Genomic DNA, 5,871 nt, shown 5'->3' with positions numbered 1-5,871 from the left:
TATGTGACAATAATAGTATAAAACCTCATGAAATAGCATGAATTCATACATGGTTGATTAAATCAAAGGAAACATGAAAATCTACCTAATTGGCTTGCTTGTAGCTCAAGAAAGTGCATAATTCTAATGAAAACAAAAGAAAAAGACTAGTTAAAATAGGCTAAGATGACTTGTCATCACAACACCAAACTTAAAGCTTACTTGTCCTCAAGCAAGAAATAGATTTATGCTCCAAGGTTCTTTCAATCAAGATGGATTGAGGAACACTTGTAAAGTGCAGTGAGTGAAGTGATCAAGTATCAGTGGGGTGAACTCTAAATCATATGCTCATGTAAGGGCTTCAGTGCTCACTAGTCCTTACATATTGGGAGTCGTAGGTCTTTAGGATTTTCATCCAAATGGTACCATGGAGATCTCTTTATATGTAATCACCTTGAAGCAGCTTATAGTTTCTGTGCTTTGGCCTCGACTCTAAGTATCATGTCTCAAAGCGGCTCTTTAGATAAGCTTTCAATCAATACTCCTAAACCAGTTGGTTTTAAGGTATTAGGTGTTAAAGCACCCCTAAGGATTTACTTGCTCAAGCCTCTTTCCTTGACACACTTCAACCACAAGCATTTACTAGGATAACAACTCTTTGAGTTTTTGTTTCTTTCTTTCTTTTTCTGCCTAGTAATTGATGCTCAGAGCCTTGGGCCATGTTCTTTTTGCTTTTGTATTTTCTTTATTTTCTTTTGTTTTGTTTGCTGCTTCTTGGATCAATAGATTTTTGAGAATCTCCACAATACTTCTTTGAACTTCATGTCCCGCCTATGAGCTCCCATGCAAGTTTTCACAAGCATGCAACCTCAATACATAATCATACAACTAGAACCACCACTTCTCCTAATCTTTTGCTTACCTCAAAATTGTTTAATTCCTCAATCCTTCTTTTCAAAGAACTTTCATGTGATGCATTTCTTGGAAATTGAGTGCAAACAAGTTTTGAAGATGAGAATGTTGTGAATGATCAAACATCTTGCTTATTGAATTATAAAGAAAGAAATTATACTATGCATGCAGGCAGGGCAATTAAGGATACAATCCAACTTTAAATCACAAAAATATTTGATGTAGAACAATCACTTAACAATACAACCTGTTGGAGTTCAATTGCTTTCCTTTTTCTCATCATCATTGTTGCTGACCTTCATGTTCATTTTTCTCCTTTTTGATGATGTTGAAACCTCCAAAAGCTTGTATGTCATTCTGCAATGATATTGAAAGTTGCTTGTTCCCCAAGCACTTGGAAACAATGGTTAATTTTCATGATTTATTTGCGGGCTTTTTGAACTTACTTTGGTGTGGGAACACCAAACTTAGTACCTTGCCAATGGTTAACCATTTGTGATAATTTCTTTTTCTTTTTCAAAAGTGATAGAACTGGAAACTAAGAAAAACAGTAAAATGGCTAACTAGTTCATCCAGTATGCTTGAAGCCTACATTATGCAGAAAGTGAGAATGTGTGTTTTAATGGGGTTTTGGTGGACACCAAACTTAGAATCCTTCATTCTCCCTTAGATTGTTTTGGTGTGTACACCAAACTTAGCTTCTTGCAATATAGATAAAACTAATTAACCTTTTTATTGAAATAGATATGAAAAGATAGTTACCTCCGGTTGGGTTGCCTCCCAACAAGCGCTCTTTTATTGTCACTAGCTTGACATCCTTCACTCTGTGCTCATGGAAGTTGAGGCTTCTGTTGCCTTAGGTTTCCTCCTCTTGCTATGGGCTTCCTTCCCTCTGTTTCTCTTTCCATAGCCCTCTTACTTTCCTCCATGACTCCCTTCTCTTTCAACACAGCATCCTTTTCATGGCTCTTTGGGTTCAGATTCCCCTCCTTCTCACTCAATTCAGCAAGGTTTTGAACAAGTTGTTCCATCTGCCTTTCAAGTCTTCTGAGTGAAGCCTCCTGATTCTTGCTTATCATCTCTTGATGTTTCTTTATTTCTTCCCGCTCTATTACCATCATTTCTTGAATTTTTATAGACCTCTCCATCAGCATTTCTAGAATATAGATTCTTTGAAAGGTTGGAAGTGGTTGTGGCTGTGTCAATTGTGGTGGTTGATGAAGGTCATTTTGAACGAATGGTGAGGTAGGACGGGGTTGGAAGTGTGTGTGATTGTTGTTGTGGGGGTGTATTTTAAGTTGGTTTTTGAAGCTGGGATTGTTGCAGTTGAAGTCCCTTGGTTTTTGGTTTTGGTTCTCAACCCCCCTCCCATTATAATGAGTTCTCCAATGTGGATTGTACACATCATTCTGAGGCCTGTGTTGGAGCATGCTAGAGTGATTGCTTGGAGATTGTAGTTGCTCATAACTCTGTTGCTCATGGTTAATGACCCCAAAACTGTGTTCAGCTTGATTACTCCCATATGAGCTTTGAGTCAGGTTGTATGTATGTATTACAGCATGTCTCAACTCAGTGATTTTCCTAGCCATCATGTCCAGTTGTTGTAGAGTCTGCTGATGGATCTGCTTGTTTTGGCTTATTACTGCACTAGCACCTTCAATTTCTTTCTCTTGTGTGAATGGATGCACTTCTGCCTCTGGCTTAACAATTCTTTGTGATGGGTTCAATTTGACTAGGAGCCCATTCATCAGTTCTTCCCATCCGATAATGCTTCCTTGTGGAAAAGCTTCAAACCATTGGGCAACATCATTCATGGCTATGGATAGTTGCTTTGAACTATGGGTTACATTATCATCCAAGGTGGGGATATTACTCTCATGATTGCTAGAATTTGATGAGTTCCCCTCCATGATCTGCACAGTCACAAAAATTCAAGTGATGATTTAATATTTTCAAGCTCAGAATGTGATTCAGAAGGTTAGCTGGCACAAAGCATCAAACAGTTGATGGACTTGGGATATTAGTGGCAGAAATTGCTTCTCTTGTGTAAGCAAGAGCATTGCATAGAGCCAGAAATTTCCCAGAAAACTTCACTTTGTTGCTAAAGCGAAGTTTCAGTTATCTCAGGCAAAAATTCAAACAGTTAGTGGGTTAGTCGAAATTGGAGAAAAATAAAAAGAAAGTGCTTGATCTAGATCACCACCTCACTTAATCATTGTCAATCTAATCAATCCCCGGCAACGGCGCCAAAAACTTGATGAGTATTTTGGTGAAAAATAAATTTCTCCCAAAACACACAAATCTAACCGGCAAGTGTACCGGGTCGTATCAAGTAATAAAAACTCACGGGAGTGAGGTCGATCCCACAGGGATTGAAGGATTGAGCAATTTTAGCTTAGTGGTTAATTTAGTCAAGCGAATCAAGATTTGGTTGAGTGTTTTGTGATTTGCAGAAATTAAATTGCATGGAAGTAAAGAGAACAAGGAATTAAAGTGCTGAATCTTAAATAACAAGAAATTAAATAGCAGAAACTTAGAATGCAAGAAATGTAAATTGTGGAATCTTAAAGTGCAAGAAATATAAACGGCTGGAATTGTAAAGGGAATTGGAGATTGGATTTGCAGAATTTAAACAAGGAAAAGTTGAATTGCATTAAACAGAAGAGTAAAAGGGAATTGGGATTGAATCGGATCTGAAACAGAAAAGTAAATGAACATATAAAGCAGTAAACAGAGAATTGAAAATGGGAAATCAGATCTCAGGACCCAGAGACTAGAAAACCAAGTCTAGATCTCAATGCCTTCCTAGATCCAACAAGAACAATTGCAAGGGAATTGTAAATTGTAAGGAAAGTAGATGAGAAGCAAGTAACAGAAATGGAAATTAAATTGCAGTAAATAAAGCAGAGAGATCCAAAGATGAGATTGAAACAGAATTTCTTCAATTCTCCAACCCAAGATCCAAGACAATTGTAATTGAAATTGAAAGCAATAAAACTGAGAGGAAGAGAAGTGAATTCTCCTTCCCCAAGACAAAGAAGTTAAAGATCACTCAATATCCAAAGCTCTCCGAAAACTATTATGAAAATTCCAAAAGAAAGCTCCCTAAAAGAAAAGCTCTCAAAAGAACTTGAATTCTATCCTATTTATACACTTTCTTCCAATGATCTACAAGCCTTGAGTTGGGCCTTTGCTCTTGGTGGAATTGGGTTGAAAGAGGCCTTCGTTGATTGCTCTTGAAGTTTGGAGAAGAACCAAAACGAACCAATTGAACCGGGTTTGAGTTTTGCAAAAGTTGGACCAAAAGTTTGAGCAAAAGTTAGGGGTCTAACTTTTGCTCCAACTTTTCATATCAGCTACCATAATCTGCTGATACCAACGTTGGTGCCAAAGTTAGGGGTCTAACTTTGGCCCTAACGTTGGCCTTACCTTGTGCACTTGTGGCGCCAACGTTAGCCACCAAGTTAGGGGGCTAACGTTGGCGCAAACTTTTGCTCCTCCCCTTGTGATTTTCATGTGCCAACGTTAGCCACCAAGTTAGGGGGCTAACGTTGGCGCAAACTTTTGGTGCCCAGGGAGGATTTTCATGTGCCAACGTTAGCCTCCAAGTTAGGGGGCTAACGTTGGGGCTAACTTTTCAACCAAAAGTTTGTGCAAAAGTTTGATGCTAAGTTTAGGTCCAGCTTTTTGCTTCCTGGTTCAATTTCACTTATTCCATTGTCTTCTCTTTACTCCTAGCTATTCCTTCTTGCTTCAACCTTTCTCCAAGCTTTCTTCACCTATCATTAATCAACCAAACACATCAAAGCTATGCTCATAATCATGAGATATTCATTCTTTCAAAATATGTGACAATAATAGTATAAAACCTCATGAAATAGCATGAATTCATACATGGTTGATTAAATCAAAGGAAACATGAAAATCTACCTAATTGGCTTGCTTGTAGCTCAAGAAAGTGCATAATTCTAATGAAAACAAAAGAAAAAGACTAGTTAAAATAGGCTAAGATGACTTGTCATCAGCAAGCTATGGTTATTTTGTAAATCTTAGTCAGGAGATTAATGATAAGAGTGATTGTATTTATAAAAAATAAATAACATGAAACAAATAGTACTTGAGATTCAGTAATGACAAATAGGCTGAGGTTCCGGAGATGCTCTTTCATCTGAATCTCTGCTTTCCTATTGTCTTCTTCTCCAAGCACACATGGCTTCCTTCAATGGCAAGCTGTATGATCCTCTCGAATGAAAACAAATCCATATGCGCTGTCATCGCACGACTAATCATCTGTCGGTTGCCACTAGCGTCGGAATAGGACCCTTGTCCTTTTGCACACTGTCACTACGCCCAACATTCGCAGGTTTGAAGCTCGTCACAGTCATCCCTTCCCGGATCCTTCTCGAAATACCACAGATAAGGTTTAGACTTTTTGGATCCCAGGAATGCTGCCAATTGGTTCTAGCCTATACCACGAAGGTTCTAACCTCCAGACTCGGTCCGTGGATTAGAAACCCAAGAGATACGCACTCAAGCTGTCGCCCAATGACTACGTTGAGCTCAGATAGAACGGGAGTGGTTGTTAGGCATGCGTTCATATGTTGAGGATAATAATGAGTGTCACGGATCATCATATTCTCCATATTGATGTACGAGTGAGTATCTTAGAATAGAATCAAGCGGGATTGAATAGAAAACAGTAGTAATTGCATTAATCCATTGAAACACAGCAGAGCTCCTCACCCCCACCTATGGGGTTTAGAGACTCATGCCGTCAAAGATACAATATGAAATGTAAAAAATGTCATAAGTTATAAAATGAATCTCGTAAAGTAGTTTTTATACTAAACTAGTAACTTAGGTTTACAGAAAATGAGTAACTAAGTGCAGATAGTGTATAATTCCACTTCTGGAACCCACTTGGTGTGTGCCTGGGATGAGCTTTCAAGCTGTCACGTTCATATGCCCAAAGTTGGCGTT

The sequence above is a fragment of the Arachis ipaensis genome, chromosome B7, assembly GCF_059453495.1.
Source record: "Arachis ipaensis isolate K30076 ecotype BB chromosome B7, ASM5945349v1, whole genome shotgun sequence".
Classification (NCBI taxonomy): Eukaryota; Viridiplantae; Streptophyta; class Magnoliopsida; order Fabales; family Fabaceae; genus Arachis; species Arachis ipaensis.
This window is presented reverse-complemented; position numbering follows the sequence as displayed.